Raw genomic sequence first — 20,390 nt, 5'->3', positions numbered from 1 at the left:
GTGTTTGCTGTGATCCTCCCTCTTAAATGGCATAACACAGGTGCTTCCTCACCCTGGATTTGGCCTGCATAAAGAGCTAGAGTGATGAGTTTCTAGGGGAAACCCGATTCCAGTCTCCTCAATATTGGACAGTTTCTCAGATATGAGGTTTTAGGGTCTAGCCATCTCTGATTTATAATAAAGCATTCTGTGATGTTTCACTAAATCTGTACTGTACAGGAGAATAATTAGCTACTATTAGAGAAAAACCTGCTTCTCAGTCAACCAAGGGCCATGATCTTCCAATTTCGGAAAGTCTTCCTTTCTGGTCAAGTTTTTTGGTTTCATTTGTAATTTGCAAGACAAACCTTGTGCTCGAAGTTGGGTAATGCCCAGTCCCTGCCATGCTACACGCTACAAGGACCAATGATTGTGCAGGGTGGGCTGCTCTCGGAGGAGAAATGGCAGCCTGGAGGAACAAATGATATGCCATGCTGTCAATACACGACTGGGAGGCTCGCAAAGTGCTCACCCTCGTAGCAGGTGGGCAGCAGCTGTCATGTGCTGCTGTCCTCCCCACAGCAACCACCCCAGCCCGCAGCCCTGGCTTTATATTAACAAAGCAGCCCAGAGATTTTTTTTTTTTATAAGGGCACAGTCATTTATGTTCTCTGCTATCATGGCTTTAAATGCAGATTTCTCATAAATGTACAGAATCTATTTTGCTCTTTACTCCAAAAGAAGAAAAAGAAAGTGACACAACATGTGCTGTTCGTGCCAGGGTTTGTTGTTGAGGAAGAGACAGCGGACATGTGCCAGGACAGGGTGTCGCCACTGAAATAACTTTTGAGTATTCAAATGAAGCTGGTGGCAAGTCAGCTCTCTGCTAACTCTTGGCATGGAGCTGTCCTCCTTGGTAGCTACCCATCCTCTGCTCATTATTTGTCTAAGCTCATTTGTCCTCTCAGGACAGTCTGAGTCACAGTCACATTATTTCTTCTGTTGAGTCTTAAAATCTTAAAAAGAAATCTTAAGAAAAAGAAAGAGAGATAAAAAAAACATTTTATCTGTTCTTTTTCACTAGTGTCTACTTTTTGCCACAGGGTAGTACTTAAGCTAAAGCTTTTATATGTCCTTACACCACTGACTTTTGCAATGGCTGTGGGGAAGATGGAGTGTGATGGAGGAAGAGTCACAGCTGAGCTGAGTCCCTGAAAAAGAGTCTTGCTCACTCTTCCTTATGGAAAGACAACCAATCATCTGATTTAGAAGCAAAGGGAGTTGTATTTCTCCCACTCTGTAATGTGTGGGTGTCATCCGGAAATACTGGAGTGGCTCCTGGATCTCTCAAGGCCGTTGTGCTCTTTCTGTGTCTGCAAGGAAAATGTAGCATCTTCTAGGAAGGAGCCTTCCTGCTATTACAGCATGCTTTCCTCCATAACGTGCCCTACGGAAATGCCAGGGGATGTATCTGAATGTGTGTTTTCAATAGTGATGATTCGGTCAGGTCAGTGTAAAGCAGTGAAAGCTGGGTGCACTGGCATGTGTTGGAGAGCAACATAGCCTCTTCTAAGCTATTCTGTTTTGCCATCTGGCAGCCTTGCACATGCAATGAAGCAGAAAGCTAACACGATTCCCCTGGAGATAGATGTCTGTGTCCATGGGGGGACTGAGGATGCACCTTCATCTAAAATGGTTCAGCTAGGACGACCGAGCACCGGCGCCGCAGCAGAAGGCTTTGCCAGAGCCAGGGCTGCTGCAGCCCCAGGCTGCTCTCCCTGACACCAGCGGCTGGGCTCTTCTCCCCGACGGCTCAGTGGGAAACAGCAGCAAGTGCTGGGGGCTCTCGAGGCAGGCTGCTCCACAGGGGATGTGGAAGACCCATCACAGGTCCAGTGAAAGATGGAGATATCTCTGGAAATCGCTTTCCACCCTTGGTAGCAGCCCTGTTTCTGGTGCACAGTAGGTCATAGAAATGAATGTTGGAAAAAAACCTGAGAACTCATTCAATCCATTTTTCTGCCCCAGTGCAGGACCAGCAATCCAAATCCATTTCTGGCAGGCATTTTCCAACCTGTTCTTAAAAGTCTCCAAGATGGAGTTTCCCCAGCCTCCCACATAACCTACTGCAGTACTTCACTAGCTGTACAGGTAGAGAGTATGGAATAAAGCCTAGCCTCAGTTACCATTGCTGACATTTCTTGTCCTAATCACAAGGCATTTGGAAAACAATTTTCTTATGGTACTTTTTGCACCGGTCTTTTATTTGGCATTTGTTCATCATTTAACTAAGCCAAGAAAAAAGTCCTCCATGAAGAAATGCAGTTAATAACTGACTAAAATAGGAATACTAAAATGCTAGTAAAATAGTAAATAGAAAAAATTGTAAATAGTAAAATACTATTCTTGAACAGCCCCAATAAAAATCCATGCTGTAGGCTATAACTGTAACTTAGAGAAAAAAACTAAGTTTTGCAATTTAGAGGAGTGACGAAAAATCACCTTACAACATAAAGATCATGTGTTAATTGGTAATAATTACATAATAATTACATTACAGGACCATCAAGCCCAGAAGTCCACACACTATAGACAAAGATTCTGAAATCCTAAGGATGATTTCAAAATAGGAAATAAAAAAGACAATGTCTATGTTCTTTTATTATTCCAGAGATTTTTAAAGTTTCCACATCATGTTTCTAAGTGTTTTCCCATCTTGAGATCTGGAACCAAATCGTATTGTATAAAAAAGCAAAAAAAATTTTTTTTTCCAGAAACTGTAGCTCTGAGAAAATAAAGAACATTTCATCCATGTATGAGGACATTCACAATAAAGTTTAAAAGGGTTATAATACTTGTGATAGAGGATGTCTGTTGTGTAGAACACTAGAATAAAATGGTTTTTAATAACTAGCAACTGTTTACCTCCCATACCTTACCTACCGCTGTGATAGGAGCATCAGAACAGTTATATCCTCCTATATTTCAATCTTGCACTCTGCTGAAGCACAGCTTGCAGTCACAGCTTTTCAAAAAGTACTACACAAAACGAAGCCTCTGGGCTGTTTGCTGTACACAAACCCCCAAAGAAGGTGATGAGAGTTGCTAGTCAGCTGGAGAGAAGGAGCTAGGAGAAAATTACAGTATCTTAATAAAAATTTTAATGCATGTTGCAATTAGCATAAAACTTTGCAAATAACACATGGAATATTTCTGAATATCTTTGAAAAAGGATCAGATAGTAAGCATTACTGTTGTCTTCATATGATCCTCCTCCTCCTTCTCTTCCCCTCTGTTGAGATCACGGATATTAAATACAAGATCTTAATATAATATTTACATTCCTGGTCTTTAGCACAGAAATACAAACTTTCCCAGACACTGAGTTTCTTGGCCTCTTTCAGCAAAGCAGGTCTCAGCCGCTGTGATGGGGCTCACACACCTTGCTTTGGAGATAGGCATCCTCAGGAGAAGACTGTTATATGGGATTCATAGGAAGCCCCTAAGGAAAACTGCAGGAGTTTTGGGGAAGACTAAGAGCTGGAAAGAGATCGGAGGGCCTTGCAGATAACTTCTTAAGCTGGAACAGCCAGAAGCCAAGTCAAAGTGATCATTTTGCCAAAGCAAAAAACAAAACCTGAAGCTAGGTTGGAGAGAGCTGGGGGAAAGCAAGTGCCTGCAGGCGCCAGGAGCACTGGCAGTCAAGGTGCCCCTGCAGGGCCAAGCGCGGGAGGACGGGGCCCGCGGTGGGGCCACCACGAAGGTCCACACACGGCCAGAGGAGGACAGTTCTCAGCCAGGAGGCTGGGGGCCTCCCATTGCAGAGACAGGGAGAGACTCAATAAGGAGGGCAGCTTAACGAAGTGAGCTGCCAGAGCAGGATGCGCAAGTGGAGGTGGTGTCTGAGGCTCAGGAAGGTTTAATGCACTGCAATGCAAAGGAGCTCGTACCGGACTTCTGCTTGCACAGTTTAGCTCATTTGGACCTCCAGGCATTAAAATGGAGAGCTGCTACCCTGGCCCAGCCTGTGGGCAACCGCAGTCAGGCTCACACACGCCACAAGACAGGGTGCGCACCCATGCTGGAAGGTCTGAGGCAGACGTGAAGGAAAAATACTCGGTTCTCTTGAGCAGGAGTGTCACGAAACCCTGCAAAACCCCGTCAGCAAGCAAACAGGCCACAGCCAGAGGAACTTGCAAGCCCTTGGTCACCTGTGAAACAGAAATCTGTAACAGAGCTATGCAGCTGTGTGAAGCCCTGTCCTGTGTATCTTTGGAAACATTTTTTTTGGTGGGCTGATGCTATTAGCTAAAAGAGCATAAGAGACGGTAACAGGAGGTTAGACGGCAAGGCTCTGCTCTGCTTGGGTCTGGGCCAGCAGAAGCACTGGTAAATACGTTGTGCTCACCGTGAGGCTAGAGAGCATCTTCTAGTCTGTCCTGTCGTCTTTGGAACATGCCTTAGGTCTGGCTATATTTATGAATCCCTGTTTTAAAAATAGCCGGTTTCCTTCCTGACTGGGACACATTAACCACATTTATTGGCCGTCCTGCATGCTGTACATTTGGTTTCTCTAGTCACGTTCTCATCGAGTAAATGTGTATGTATAGGGTGGCAGGGTGATCACTTCCAGAGCAAGTCTGCTTGTTTGTCTGTGAATCCTCTTGTTCGTATGTCAATACACTCACTCGTGTGTGAATAATACTTGTTCACATAAATAAAAGGCTCGTCCTAGATATCTATACAAACAAACAATTGCATGAAAGCAGATGAAAAGGATGCAGAATGGCTGATTGAACTGTGAATCATCGGGAAAACAAGTTGCCATCAATCACCCAACTCCATCCACTCAATGCTTTAAAAATGTATGCATCAATGCATACAGTAGCATTGCATGACATAGCTTTCTATCACATGCTGTAACAACAGAGTCTTCCAGCCACTGGTCATTGGCCCTGATTTAGTGGCATTCATGGAGCACACGAAGAGTAATGAGCAGTGAGTTACCACTGGTATGGTCCTACATCAGGTGTCAGCACCGACTGACTTTCGCCCAGGATCCTTCAGTCTCAGTTCTTCCTGGTCACAGGGAGAGGCAGTGTGTCTCTTACGGTGGGAGCCTCAGCTTTATAGACAGATGAACTGTAGTCACAGCAGGATTTCGGTTCAGTGTGTGTGTCTGGTTTCTGACCCCCTGCACCCCCACAGTCTCCAGGCTGGCTTAAAATAGAGTAGCCTTGTGGCTGCTCTCGGATGTGCTGGATACTGTACAGCAGGACTACCTTAAGCTGCTTGGGATTGCCAACATGTTCAAGCCTTGATGCCTCAGTGCCAAGCTGGGGAAGTGCAGTATGGTACCACCACCACTGCCACCACCACCAGCACCACCAGCTGTGGGCCCCGCGGGAGTTCCCAGAGACTCCCTGACTTCCCACAGTTAGGACAGTTTCGTGCTTTGTTTTGACTGGAAGACTTGGTCAGCCTCAGTGTACATAAAAGCATTATTTTAATTTCCCATACACTGCTGTCAGACAGAAGTGATTATTAAAACCACCAATTTTGATTCTTCAGTGCTGCAGCTGCTGTCCACTCTTTTACCGCAAAATAAAGTGTGTGAAGTATGCTCCTATTCCTATCCAGTTATTAACTGCTGTACTACTACTGTATTACATAGAATAAAGATTTCCACTAAATAAAGATCTGGGAATAAGCATGGCTACCCTTGGTAGAGCACTGCTGATTTATACCATTCCAACCTCTGAACTCTCATTAAAAGTCAGGACACGTATCAGGAAATAGGAGGATCCACAATGAATATTGTTTACATGTTTATAGCTTCTTAGGAGCAAAAAGGAATTGCTACGGATTCAGTATAATTTGAATTAAAAAACAAGATGAAGCCTTACAGGCCTTTCAGTTTGATAGCTAATCTCTGTGAAAAGGCCTATGAAATTAAATGGTAGTTTCAGGGCTGCTTCAGTTTGCTTGCTTAACCCAAATGCCTGTTAAAAAGGAATTCAGTGAACAACAGGCTTTCATGTCTATGGACTGTCAGGTTAATTTCTATATACTTGTGCTGTCTTCATTGTCATTGTTGGCCAAGGGTTAATTCACTGCAGGAAAAAGTGCAGCAAAATACATCACTTGAATCCCTTTCTTCTGCAAAGATGAAGCAGTAGAAAAGGAAAAGTAACAACTGGGATAATGTAAGATCCGGAATTTTTTATATAAACTTGTCAGCCTTTCTTGACGTCTGCAGTGATAAACACTCTACAATAAACAGTGATGGCTTTTCTTAAACTTCTATAACGTAACAACTTTGAGAAAAAAAATTTGTTCAAAGGCTTTTTCTGAACACATTTGCATTTCCAGGCTTTGTTGTGTTATCTACGTAAAATGAAGCAGTGTTTCTTTAGTTATTTAACCCTTCACAGCACACTCCTCAGCACTGAGTCCCATGGCTGAGCTTGTCAGAAATCACGGTATCCTGCCTGCTAAAATCCTGACCTTTTGGAAGTTTGGTGCCAAAACGATCACAGACTTCTAGTCTGCTTTTATTCCTCCCTGTGCTTCTTTCACTCCTGCAGTCTTTTTCTCTAACACTCCTCTACTGTGCGCTGAACTGAGGGTCTCAGTGAAACAGTATTCCCCAAATTCCTGCTTCTCCTTATCCACTCAATAATCACAGCATTGCACATTCGAACAACCCTCCCCCTGTATTGAATCTTGTCACACTTCATATATTCTCTGCCACTGAGCAAATCCTGTTTTCAGGAGCACATGTCCTACTGAATAAAAAGCAAAGGACCTGTACACCAACATTTGCTTTTGCTGTTATTAATTGCTAAAGGCTGCTAATGTTTGGGCAGATTTTGCACCAAATGAATGAATGAAATGTTCAGAGGCCAGATGTTTTCAGAATAAGATGGGGCATTCAGTTCACACAATTGTTCTGCCTTTTCTGTTTTCCTGCATGGTTCTTTCCTGTGGAGTGTAGGATATATTAACTTGTAGCCACAGAGTACTTGAAACGCATCTACTGGCTCAGCCTAGCACATCAGTGAAAGATGGCTAACAGTCTTCCTTTTCCTGTGCAGCTGTTGTTTGCAGAAAGGGATAATTTTTAAGTTGATTTATTTACCTTAGTCTTTTTTTTTTGTCTTAATCAGTGAACATCAGCATGCTAATTGTTGCTAGCCACTTTGAAACAATGAATAAACCTCATTGATACAATTATGATTTTAATAGAAAAACATCCTTGACTTGCAGCTGGAAAGCTAAGGACTTTTGTCCTCAGGAATGTTGATATCACAGAGTTCCCAGTTAAAAAAAAAAAAAAAAACAAAGGTCCGTACATTCATTTAGAAAAGAACCAGCAAGTCATCAACTTGTTCTTTTAATGGAAGGGGCAAAAATTATATACAGCTTTCACATTTTCAAGTAAATCCCTCTGTGCAAATTATTGCTCATGTTCTCTATAGACTTCCCACCATGCTGAAATGGGATCGTCTTCACTGGAAAGGTCTCTTGGTTGCACGTGGTGGGATCAGAAATCCCCGCCAGCAGCTCAGCGAGGGCAGAGTAAAACATCAGGCTGTATAGACCTCCGGCCTCGGAGTGGGTCACTCTCATTTGACTCCTGATAACACTTCTTTTGTCTTCATGGATTAGGGAAACTTTACCTCGTTACTGTATGTAGAAAACCTTGGTTAAGTGCTGGCTCCATGCACAATATGCAGTGCAGGTGCAGTGGGTCAGGAACGGACATGTAGCCCGACTCTGCCGACCTGTCTGCCATTTACTCACACTTCCCGCAAAGCTCGTCTTTCCCATTGACCGTTTTTTTCTCTTTCCATCTTACTGGCGGAGGCTGCCTCTCTGTGGCAAGTGCCTGCATGCCAGGAGGTGCTGCAAAACCTTGCTGCCCATAACTTGTGAAGCGTGCGAGGGAATTAACTCATTCTCAAGGCATTTTTCATGCACTTGCAAGGAAACACTGGAAATGTAAGAAACTCCTGGCCCAAGCACTGTGCTTTGAGGAGCTGCAAGCTTGCACATCACATGGTCATTAACTAGAGAGACCTGCTGAGAGTTGTCTTTGCCACAAATACGCATGGCCTTAATAATTATTAGGCAGGATCAGGACACGTATGGCATTGCGAATAAACAGAATGAAGTGACCTGTGAGTCGGAGTACAGACCCTGCAGTGACTTGGGTCAAAGTGTTTGAGGCCAAAGCAGGAAAACAGCTCGTGTCCATCCGCACAGCAGAGATGGCTGCAGGAGCACGGCACTGCCACCAGCCAAGTCTGCACCAGAAATGGGGACAGCAGAGGCAAGACTGTGGGGCAAAACTTGTCCAGTGCCTGCTCCAAGATCTGCAGTACAGCATCTAATTCACAGACTGCTGACCTATGGAGTGGAAATGCAAAGCCCAGGCCTAGGCACCTGCGCTCCGCTTTGGCGTACGGCGCAAATGAGGGTCTTGGAAGTGCAATCCAAAAACAACCGAATACAGAATGGGGATAAAGTTTGTCTAACGAACTTGCATTTTGTCAATTAAAGTCCCTCCAAGCTTTGCTTCTAGCTCTTTAATCTTTCTCTGGCTGTAGCCCCTAACCTCTCTGGGTCCATAAAACTGGTAAAATATTTCTGGCATCATCAGAACACCGAAAACATAAATGCTCGGGGGGGGGGGGGATAGGGGCCTCCTTTCTACACCTGTTGTAGCCCATTTCATCAGCAGAAGATTTCAGCAGGACTAGATCGGCAAAGGATCAACATTTTGCTATCATTATGGGAACTACCCCTGCCAAACAAAGTTTTGCTTTTAACATTCATCTGCCTTACAGGGATAAGTCTGACTGCAAATAGAAATGAACCAAAAGTGTTCTGTATGGGAAAGTGCCAAAACATCAAAACGGAGGTTTTTTTTTCTGGAAATGTGTCAGTTTGTGTTGCTTGTCAGTGTCATACCACTCCTTGCCTGTTGGCCTCGCAGGCTCCTGAGGAGAGCGGGCTCCCATGGCCTGCAGCTCCAGGGCAAGCTAGACTCACTGTCTTTAGCACGCTGTCTTTAATTATCAAATTATAGAGTCTGATAATTATGAGGGGGGTGGGAGAGAAGGCCCAGGCAAACAAAACATATTACTGGTCTGCTTTTTCATGATCTTGCTTGGCCCTTATTAGCATGATTCAGCAAACATGACGGTTAGGTTCTCCCACAAGGCAATTTTTATAGTTCAAAAAGAAAAAAAAATAGGAAGAGCAATTGTTCATTCTCTGCTAATAATGAATGGGTGCCGCGCTGCAGCCTATGAAAGGCAGAACTGTCTGCAGCACAACGGGCACAAGGACTTGGCAGGAATTTCCAGGATTCTTTATCTGTTTTCCCCACTAGGAAGAAGGAAAGGATCTTTTTTTTTCCTTTCCTGTTTCTTTGCTTGGAGAAATCTGTTACTTCCTCTGAGATTTACATCCTGACTTATACAAATCTTTGCACTGTTCTCTCCAGCATTTCACTCTGGGAGCCTTCCTGCTAAGAAATGAGGCTTCAGGAGCATGGGGTAGCATTATTATTCATCTGACATCAGTAACCTATGAGAATGTGTTAATCAAAGAATTGCTTAGGTTTACAGTCATGCAGTGCTGCTAGCAATATGGGGTGGTTTTCCTTAATTAGGTCTCTTGATATTGTTTAGCACAATGGCATTACTATGTTAATGCTGTCTGTTGGATTCCACTTGTTTTTTAAAACAAAATTCTGACAGAGCTGAATATATCTTTAGGAGTATTTCTTCATGTAGGCCCTATACATAAACAATTCATATACATAAATACCTGCATTCCATGCAGGCTGGTAGTGATTATATAATAATTCCATGATAACAAATGGTCTTATTTCATGTTTAAATTATTCATTGTTAGGATGTGAAAAATTCAGGAGGGGAATGGGGGAAGAACATTTCCAGATTCAGAATACATACATATATATATAACTTGTTGTCTTTGGTTGATTTGGTTCACCTATAAATAATATGCTTTTTTTTCTTTAAAGTAGGGCACAAGCGGCAAATATTTAGGAAAAGAATTCCAGTTCTTTTACTGTGGAAAAGCTTCGTCCTCAGTCCATGAAGCATTTCCACTTTGGGGCTCTGGCAGGCCCCACCATCAGCAAAGACAGGAAGAACTAGGAAAAGAAAGAGGATCTTTGGGAAGGGGCAACAAGGATTCCTACTTGTACCTGCAAGCCCTATGAAAGAAAGGTGCAAGCAAAAGAAGGATGAGCTGCAATTAGTAAAGAACAAGAAAATTACATCCTTGAGAAGAGAAAAGGCTAATTACTTTTTGCTATTAATGGTGACTCTTTCCTGTGGGTTAGCGTGGCTGCTCGTGGTTTCCCCGCAGAGTGTGGGAGGTGCCTGAGGCTTGGCTGCCCTCCCCGGCTCGTGGGCGGTGAGCGGGCAGGTCTGCTCCATCTCACCCGCAGCCCCACTGCCGGGCGCCGGGGCTGCCTTCCCGCGCCTCGTCCCACTCCTGCCCACCGCCTTCGGCAAAGGCAGGCGAGCTCGTCCGCAGCCAGCTAGGTCGCCAAGAGCTGGGGAATATGCCCCAGCCCAAAACAGGCCCCACAGAGGTGACACGACAATTCAGACTGGGCTTTGCTTTGGGGACAAGCTAATGGCTTGTCAGTCACCCTGCACTGGCTCTGAAGTGAAGGCATGTGCGAGTGCTGCCTGAGAGAGATGTTTTCTCAGTGGGTTATAAATAATTGAATCCTGATGTTCAGGCAAGTCCTTTAGTTTCCCTTCTGTTTAAACCCTCTGGGAGTTTTGTTGTTTTTCTCAGGCTCTCTAATTTATATTACCATCAGCGAGTAGTGGAGAAATCTGTTTTTTCTGAAAAGCTTTTGCTTTGGCACTGTACCCTGATAGCTTTATTATTGTTGTAGCAGTTGCACGTGGTGACCTTACAAAGGGACTAGATATCTGGACTGTATTCCTCTTGCCTAACATTAGATGTCTACATCAATGGTAGCCATCTGCATCCAGACTTGGTGCCTAGGTTCCCAACCTATCAGTAGAGATCTAGTCAGCCAAGATTAATAATCCATGGGGGCAAATCTAGTCACCAAATTCAGGGCAAGATTAATTGCTCCCTGTATTTCATTGACTCTGTTGACTACAAAGGGTGCCCAGCCACCAAGTTGGAATGTAGCTCTGTGCCTCAGAGACACCTGAAGTTGGGCAAGAGTCATCTCTCCCTTGTTACCCTGTTACTATTACACCTGATTGCTGACCCAAACATCTTAAAATTAACGCTTTCAGTCTGCTTTATTTACTAAAGTTTGCTTAAAAGGCAGAGAATTCTGTTTGCTTAAAAATAGTGAATTGCAGTGTAAAACTTACCAAGCCTTTAAGCTTGCCGAGTGGAAGAAGCAGTATCAGTCTCCCATGCCAGTTCCCAAATCTGGCAGTTCTGCAATGCTGCTGAATTCCCCTGGACTGTATGATGTTATTCTAAAATCTGTAGCATATTTTACAGTATGTGGGAAAGCTGTGAGTGACTCCTAAAGTTTATGTGCATCTCCTTGATGCAGCATGGCAGTTCAAAAGCTTCAGGAAAATGGCAGTGAAACTTGCTGATGAGAGTTCTTTATTAATGCAGAAAGATTCGAGACTTTGATTACATGTGCTTGTTCAGAAACAATTGCTTCAGTGTGCTAAGTGAAACGAGCACCCACTGTGTATGGCTGCATTATTGCATTAATTCACATGTATCAGCTGTTGACATTGTTGAAAGACAGAAGACATCATTTTCAATGGGCTGAGCTTTGTACTAAAAATGAGCAGTGATCTGCTCCCATATCTCCTCTTTTGCTACTACTCCACGCCCGGCCAAAGAACAAGGGCAAATACAAAAGACTACAACCTACATAGTCCAGTCATTGTTTCCTTTTCATGGGAAACAAGACTTGTCAATCAGCCAAGCAGCATTTGATCTTATCATATGACCTAAGCCGACTTCCTTGTGCCACATGGCCATGATCCAATTTTCAGGTGCAGACCAAAGGGAACAAATCCTTGCCTAGGGGACACATGCGGAAGAGCGAATTGCAATCCTGGCTACGCAGTCTCACTTCTCTGTGGAGAAATACATGATGCTGGGCATGATAATTGTGCCTCTGGGAGAAAAGGGAAAAAACTGACTCACTGAGGGTGTAGCGTGTAAAAGCTACCATCAAGCCTGCAGCTAGTGGCTCTGTAAAGATCTTACTCAAATGGACCAAATACCTTTTGCCTGCAAACTGAAAGTGATTCCTGGGGAACCCGGCCATTCGTTTCGGTGAGACCAGACTCCTTGTGCTTGGTAATGGCAGCAAACATGTAAAACACCCCACCACTTTGCAGAGGTAGGAACCTGGTACTGGATAGCGTGAAAGGTGGTCATATTGCCTCTACCATCTTGATAGCCTTGTTGTGGTTACTGCTCACGTTCTGACTAACATCTTCACTATTCATTTCTGAATAAAGAAGTTTCATACTTCATCTGACCACTGGTGCTGGAGAGAAGGATTTTTATACACAGTGCTTTCTGGCACATAAATTGATCAGTTAGTTCATCCAGCAGTACCGGTAAGGCTTCTGCTTCTATTCTACAGAAAACAAAGAAAACAACAAACAAAGAGCCCTAGCATAAACTGCAGGCTGCGTTACTGGTGTAGTTTTTTTAATCATTAATTAACTCATGTTTATCAGCAAAGGTGCTGACAACTATTGGGGAATGCTCACAATTTGTTCCAGCTTCAGGACCCTTTTCTTTACCAGAGGACGATGACAGATGCTGGCCGGGTCTGCAAACGGGGGGTTCTTGGCTCCCATGAGCTGTCACCTGCTAGGGAGGAAATGATAATTAAAGACATGAAGATAAAGTATGAATAGGGTAAATTACAGTGTGGGTTTACTGAAGGGCAGACAGTGTCACACTAACCCAGTATCTTCCTTTAACAAGGCAGTTGATTTTTGCTGCAGATAGCTCTGTTTTGATTTCAGTGAAGCATCTGACATGGTGTCATCACAAGAAATATCACTTCAGATAAGAGTTTGTACCAGAACTGTAACCTACCTAAGGAACTTGCTAAAGGGTAGATAAAAACGGAGGATGCTGAGACGGGAAGCATGAGTCCACAGGGCAATGACTAGAAGGGTTCATCAAGGATTTGCCTTTAGTTAGTGGCTTTACATTTCAGCTGTATAGGAAGGCCACAGTGGTGGTGTCCAGCAAGGTGCCAGCAGGTGCCACCAAGAGCTGGGTCAGTCAGAGCTCAAAGATAGGAGGTAAAAGCAGATTTGAGACTGGGCAGTGAGGGGATCACTGAGGTGTCTGCTGTGCCACTGGTCCCTGCACCTCCCACACCAGGCAGAGCTGAGTGTCCTTCCAAGTCATTTAATAGTGAAGCTCCAGCCAAGTTGTTGATTAATCCACTTTGGCAGGATTTATAGACTGAGAGGAGTACACTACAGGGTCTTCAGAGTGAACATTTAATTAGTAGCTAACAAAGAAGCAGGGCGCCTCCTCCACAGCCAGGGAGAGAAGGAGGGCAACCAGGAGAGTCTGTGCTTCCTTACCTGGCACAACGGAGTGCATGATGAGCACAACCTATACTGTGAGAGCACTGCAGGCATTTAAGGAATTTTATATTCTGATTCAAATACCAGTATCACTTTAGATACAACAAGAGATTCCTGCTTCACTGACATGGGAGGATGACAGGGTGCCAAAAGCTGATGGTTGCTGCTGGCCATGGAGGTCTCCACATGGCTGGTTTGCCCCGTGGGCACTCTCATGGGTCTAAGACAACAGTGCGGGAGCTGCTGTCACCTTTTCTGAAGCTTGGAAGAGTCCAGGCGATGCATCCAGCGTTATGTGGTCATATTGTAAATGCTTACAGTTCACTCCCCAAAGAAGACCCAAGGGGTTTCTGTATGTCTATATGCCATATATGATGGGTAGAACAGTAACTTTTACATTAATAACTTTCATTTCCCCTCAAGCATGTCACAGCAACAAGGACAGAAAAGAATAACTACAAAAACACATTTACCTGCTTTTCTTATATTCTTGTAGTATTCCATATATTTGTTGTCTGGGAACTGCAAGCAACTCTTCATCAGGGATTTACAGATATTAGCCCTAGGATTTAACTTTTTTTTCTGGTCTTATTTCAGCAACAGGGTAAGCTGAGGTGCAGGAAAAAGCATAGGAGGATGTAATAATGCCTTCCCTAACTCGCTATGGCCACATATGACAGCGATCTAGAAAAAAGCTGGAAAAGAGAGGTTTAAAGTAATGAAGGAAAGCATTTGACAGCTAGTGAGCAAATCTTGTTCTCTTGCCTACTCGCACTGAAGATGGCTATCCTGGTGACAGTTTGCATGACGTTTGTTTTCAAACAATTAAGAAAATCTTTACTGAAAAAGTGTAGGTGTACTGAGACCAATCTTTGCTGTGTTTACCTTTGTCACTGTGCTGGGCCTTGTCCAGCTTCACAGAGCAGTCTGTAGATGTGTACATATAACTATTGTATGTGCTTTATTGTGACACACATACAATAGGTTATATTGCTGAACCCTATTGCTTCCTTAATCCATAGCACCACAGGTGGCTTTTCAGGGAGGAAAGCAGAAGATAAGGAGAAAAGGAGAGAATTAAAGGGAAATGATCTGAGGGAGAGGAAGTACCCGATGATGGTATAGAGAGAGGAGAAAACCTGGCCCATGTTAGGGCCCAGCTTCTGCTGTAACAGTTTGCCAGCACAGCCGTCCCACTCTCCTGAGCAGGGGTCTACTTTTCTCGGGAAACCAAATTAATGGGGAGCATTCAACTGGCAGAGTTTGTTTGCAGGTACAACATACACGAGTGTACAAACAGCACGTGCTACATGGCAAGAGCATTTTGCCCGCTGCTTTGGAGTGCTTGCAGACAGGGGTGTTTTGGTTAACAGAATGATTTTTTCCACAGATTTCCTCAACATCATACTGACAGCACAGAGTTTTGTAGTGAGACCAGGCCTCCTCATACAGATGCACAAGGAAAAATAAATCTGAAAGAGTACCTTAATGTGGGCAAGGACAATGCACAGCCAGCAGAGCAAAGTTTCTTAGAGTGGACCTGAGTGGGAATCGGTTTAATTTGCTCAGGGTTTAGCTGCTCGCACTCAGTTCAGCATCGCTGACGCGCAGATTATTAGACTCTGAGCAAAGACTCAGCTCCAAAGGCCCTGTGAGCATGACTCCTTGGCTCCTGAGATCCCTTTCGCCGCTGTGTTGCTGCAACTTTGAGCCTCGTTACTGAGAGTAGATTTACCCATTCTCAAATCCTTTGGCAGAATATTTGCTGTCACTGAGAGTGACGTTCATTTATACTTTGAGTTAAACAGTTCCCAGTTTTTTTCTCCACTTCTTATGCCCTAATAACCCAGTGAAATTACAAACTCTAAAGAGAAGCGTGAAGTAAATGGATACAGTTCAGACAGTTACTGTCATGGCTTTATAATAGCAAGGTCATTTCGTACAGCAGAGGATTTGAGAGCTAACACCACTAAGGAATCATTAGTATACTAAGCAAATTGTATTTGCTTTAATTAATGCTGTATTGCTTCCTTGGCCTCCTCCTCCAGCCGGCTGCTGCTGGTGTCTGACTTGACACCTTGCTCCAGGCGAGGTGTGTGTGAGGTGTGCTGCCCTAAGGGGAGGCAGAGGAGCGGGCAGCCTGGGCCTGTTGGCTAGCCAAGGGAGGCCTCTTGTGGACAAATATGCAAAACACCACGTTATTTTATCTATTTTTATTTAAATGGCATCCATTCCCATGGTACTGAAATGTCTTAAAAGTAAAAAAAGGGAGGGTTTTTTTTGCTTTTTACAAATAGCTTATATAATAAGGCTAATGTGTGTGGGTTTTTTTTTTTTTTAATAAAAAGGAATCTCCAGAGAATAAAAGTATTAATTACTGGGTAGTTAGCACAAATATAAGCATTTATTTATTCTCTCTGAAGCTAAGGCAGACCCAGGATATTTGATTTAAAGAAAGTCCACCCTTTGATAAAATAGCGGAGGAGAAAACTAACATCTTATTTACATCACTGTGGGGGCTTTAAAATAAATTACGGAGAGAAAAATGGTGCCCAAATCATAAATACTGCCAAAAGAAATGGCTGTTAGGGCACAGGATACACTGAACTTCAGCTTGAGAAAAAAAAAAATCTGTGGTACTACAACTGATGGGCAAATGCACATGTTCTCTTGCAAATCCTCCCCAGTGTGCAAAAGCTGCGCCTCTGGCCAGCAGTGCAGGTGAAGTGGTTTGGCGGATTTGTGGGAGAGCCCTGGGCTGATAAGGTGTGTTTTCCTGAAGGGTTTTAGAGGGAGAGAGCATTTGGGAAGCAGCTGGGAACTGCTTCAGGCAGAGGGAGCAGTTTGAAAGAAGGAGAAAGCAGGAAAAGGTGCAATGAAAATTTAGACAAATCCCTGAATTTGAAAGCACAGTTCTGTGACCATCAGGGCTAACACACCTGGCTTCCCACGAATTCGTGTCCAGCATCTTGCACTCACCACCAGCAATAGCAGCAGTCCATAATCCCTGGCTCTGCAACGCGCACACACGCATCGGCTGCTCAGCCCCCACGTACTTACTGCCCCGCTGTCAGACCAGACCGTACAGAGACCTGCCGGTGGGTCGGGTGGACCTTCTCTCCATGGCGATACTCATTTGGGCCTCTGTCCCCTACCCAGAGACCTATTTTCATGGAGCATACAGGAATTTCCTATCTTTGGGATTGCCAGACTTCCCTCAGATTTGGCCAGCAGGTTCAAAAGCTATTAGTGGGAGACACATGATGTGATCATGCAAGCTTTGTTTCTTAGGAAATCAGCCTAAAAATAAGCCATGCCTGTGGAAATCTGGGGGTGCCCAGCTTCTGCCAGATTGCTTTCAAAATCTTGTTGGGCTTGTTATTTCCAGATACTTAAATAGAGACATCAGTGACAAATGCAGGATATTCTAACAGGGATATTCATCTGTCTTGATAACTATGTATCTCCTGTCTTTAGACTCTTTCAGCTCTGTATTTATGTTTGCCCCTGTTCTTGGCTGGCAGCTTGTTTACATCATTTATGTCTTCATCACTTCTAAAGGGGGTTATTGAAATATGTTCTCTCTGGAGTTAAGTATAAAAAGCATCCTTTCGAGGTCCTGTCTAGCTTTGCATACAGCTCCGACCTTTTGCAGATCACATGTGTATAATACACGGCACCATAGGTACAGATGAAACCCATCACCAGTAGCCAAATGTCATGCAGTCAAACCTAGTTTCGAAACAGGGAAGCTTTCCAGCTCCAGACTTTCCATTCTTCTTCAATTGTTTATTAATAGACCCAATTTAGACACCTAAATAACCCTTTCTGTTTCCTGAAACAAATTTTGGAATCTAAATAAAATTGTCAGTACCTAAATTTAGCTAAACTATTCTCCAGCTAGTTTGTTAAATGACACAGTTTTATCTCACATGTAAAACAACTAAGCATTATTTTATAAGCAGTAAATTGAAGCACATCTCCACATGTGTTACACATCTTCTCTTCCTGACCTAGGTGGCCACTGGCGTTTATGAGCTACCTGGAAGTGCCGGTATTTCGCACTTCATCCCGTAGGCCTGTTTTCTGCACACCATGCAGTCAGATCTCTCCTTACCTGCTGCATTCTGCATTTTGTGCAGCACTTTGGCCTGTTTCTCACCCCTCCTGAGAGCCACACGGCCACTGCATGCCGTGCGTATGTGTACGCCAGGCACGGGAGGCTTTTACACTGCCCGCCCGGCTGCAGCGGCGTCGCGTTCTGGAGCAGCTCTTTGGGAAAGGTAGAGGAGGAGACAGACCAGAGGGAAGCAGACGGAAGGACAAAGAGGTCCGGCACACCTGGCTTGGGACAGACTGTAAGACTTAGGTTTGCTTTGTGCAGAGAGGAAAAAAAAAGTAGGAAGCACACCTACCAATAAGTAAATGGTAATATGAGGATAGCAGTGATCAGATTTTTCTGTTTACCAGGCAGGGAAAAAAGAAGCCACTTAAATTTTCAAGGAGACTGAGGCTAGACTTGAGAACAAACTGCCCAAGGGATAACAAATAATCAGAGGGGAGAGGCTGGCCAGAGAAAATATGAAATTCCTACCTTTGCAATGGGGAAGCTCTGGATGGTTTTAGGCATAGGACAGGCCAAGGTCTGCTAGGGCTAGCCTGCGTATAATTGACTCCTTGGGTGTTGGAGAGGGTTGGCCAGAGGGACCTCAGCTCAGCTCCATCCCTGTGCCTATATTTTCTGTTCCTACAGCTTGTCTCTCCTAAGGAAGACACAACTAGAGAAAATGGTGAGCTGGAGCTACCATCGTCTGTGTCCCTGTGTGGGGCAGGCAGCATGGTCAAGGAGTCAAGTCGAGAAGGTTTCTAAAGACTGAAAAGAAAAGGCATAGAAAGGAAGGTAACACAGAGAACAAAAGAGAGCCTGCGAGAAAAGGAGCCTGAGAGGGTGTGGAATGGGCAAAGGCTGGAGGAATCAGGAATAGATGGAAAAAAAGGATATGTGCAGGAATCCTCTCCTGCAGACACTAGATGGCTCTGCAACCCTGAGGAAAGCTTGCTTTGCTTCGTTTCTCTTAGGAAAATAAAGACATGGACACAATGTTGATGATAATGATTTCAGTTTGTCTATTAAAGAGGAAGAGCAACATAATAGCAGCAGCTCGGCTCTCGTAGAATAAGGCATTTAATTATACTAACGTATTTCGGTTGCATGTGCTTTATAATAGTCTTTAAAATATTTTATTGAAGGTTATGTATGCACTATGCAAATGTATACATTGTATCACTATACATACACTATAAAGCAAGACCACATAAAATACATGAGAAAATGGGTTTTAACTACTGACTTCATGCCATAGGTAATCTGAACATTAAGTGCTGTCAGCACTGAATTGCACTTGCTAGTGCTTTTTACAGCAAGTTATTTTTAAGACTAATTTCATGATTTGCCTCTTTGCCCAAAGCTGATGGCCAAGCCTGGCTGTCTTTGATAATTTGCTCCAATTTGTGTCTGGGTCGAGAATTTTCCCAGAAACCAAAGTCCTCGTTGGGCTAGTTCAGGCCATGGAGCAGGACTCGGGTGGTGGAAGTCGGTGTCCCAGGGTTGCCCAGCAGTGGCAGAGCCTGCGCAGGGGTGCCTAGGCCAGAGCCGGCTTTTCGCTCTTCTGCTGGCCGCTGCTCGGTGGAGGGGCCGGTGAGCAAGGGGAGGGAGCCCGGACTGCACGCGCGCATGTGCCACGCTAAAACACGTCGCTCCCGTCTGCGCCAGGGCTGAGGCAGAGCACTGCAGGGCAGCGGCTGGTGTCTGAACAGATGCAAATTGAGATTTATGTTTCAGAACGAGTTTCTGAAAACCTGTTTGTTTTCAGAAACATTCATCAAGCAGCAAACACTCATTCAGTAGTTTTCATGAATTTTTGGGCTGTATTTTTTTGTGCACGATCCACTTCTGCTTAGTTTCAGCACAGCTGAAGTGCATTGATGGCTTGCACCTCATGGCTCCGTCTGTGTAGTACTGTCAGAAAGAAATATTTTAATAAGAATCACTGATGTAATCACACCAAGCCTGACCAGTTACAGGGGATGAGAGTAACTGTGCAGTGGGCTGATATGGTACCAGTCACCAGGCAAGCAGACTGCAGTTCGGGTTTGAGGAACTTTAAGAGTCTTACTACAATACAACATTTGTAAACATCAACCAGTTTGACTCCATAAATAAGCTTGTTCATTGACTCTCTCTCCAAAAATTTATATGCTTTTTTTCTGCATTTTTTCAACTGCTTTTACTTATATCAAAGAGGTAGACAGAGATCCACTGAAGTCAGAGCTTCCTAGTTTCCGTTGTAAAGCATCAGTGCCCAGAAAAGCATTAGCTTGAAGGTAACATTATCAGAGAAGAGTGAAAAAGAAACCCAGGTTCTGCTAGGATTCTGTTTCCCTTGACACAGAGAGGCTGCCCTGCTTAGCTGAGGGTATTGCAAGAAGCCACTGCAAACCTTCTTGGGTTTTTTTGTCACTTCCCACTTATCTTTCTGGAATTGTTGCTGGCTGCTGGTAAGGAATTGCATCTTTGTCGGTCCATCCAAAGTATGGCTGCTAAGGAAGGTCGCCTTCCTCTTCTGCTGTTCCTCCTTCGTCACCTTGCTTTGAGGGCTGTCACTGGCTTCCTGTCTCCCGAGGCATCTCGCCAGATCTCTATGTTCTCATCTTCAGGGGCTTCTCTAATATTGCCTGTATGTATCCAGGGTCCAGATCAGATGAATAGGGATTATACCG

The sequence above is a fragment of the Apteryx mantelli genome, chromosome 5, assembly GCF_036417845.1.
Source record: "Apteryx mantelli isolate bAptMan1 chromosome 5, bAptMan1.hap1, whole genome shotgun sequence".
NCBI lineage: Eukaryota > Metazoa > Chordata > Aves > Apterygiformes > Apterygidae > Apteryx > Apteryx mantelli.
This window is presented reverse-complemented; position numbering follows the sequence as displayed.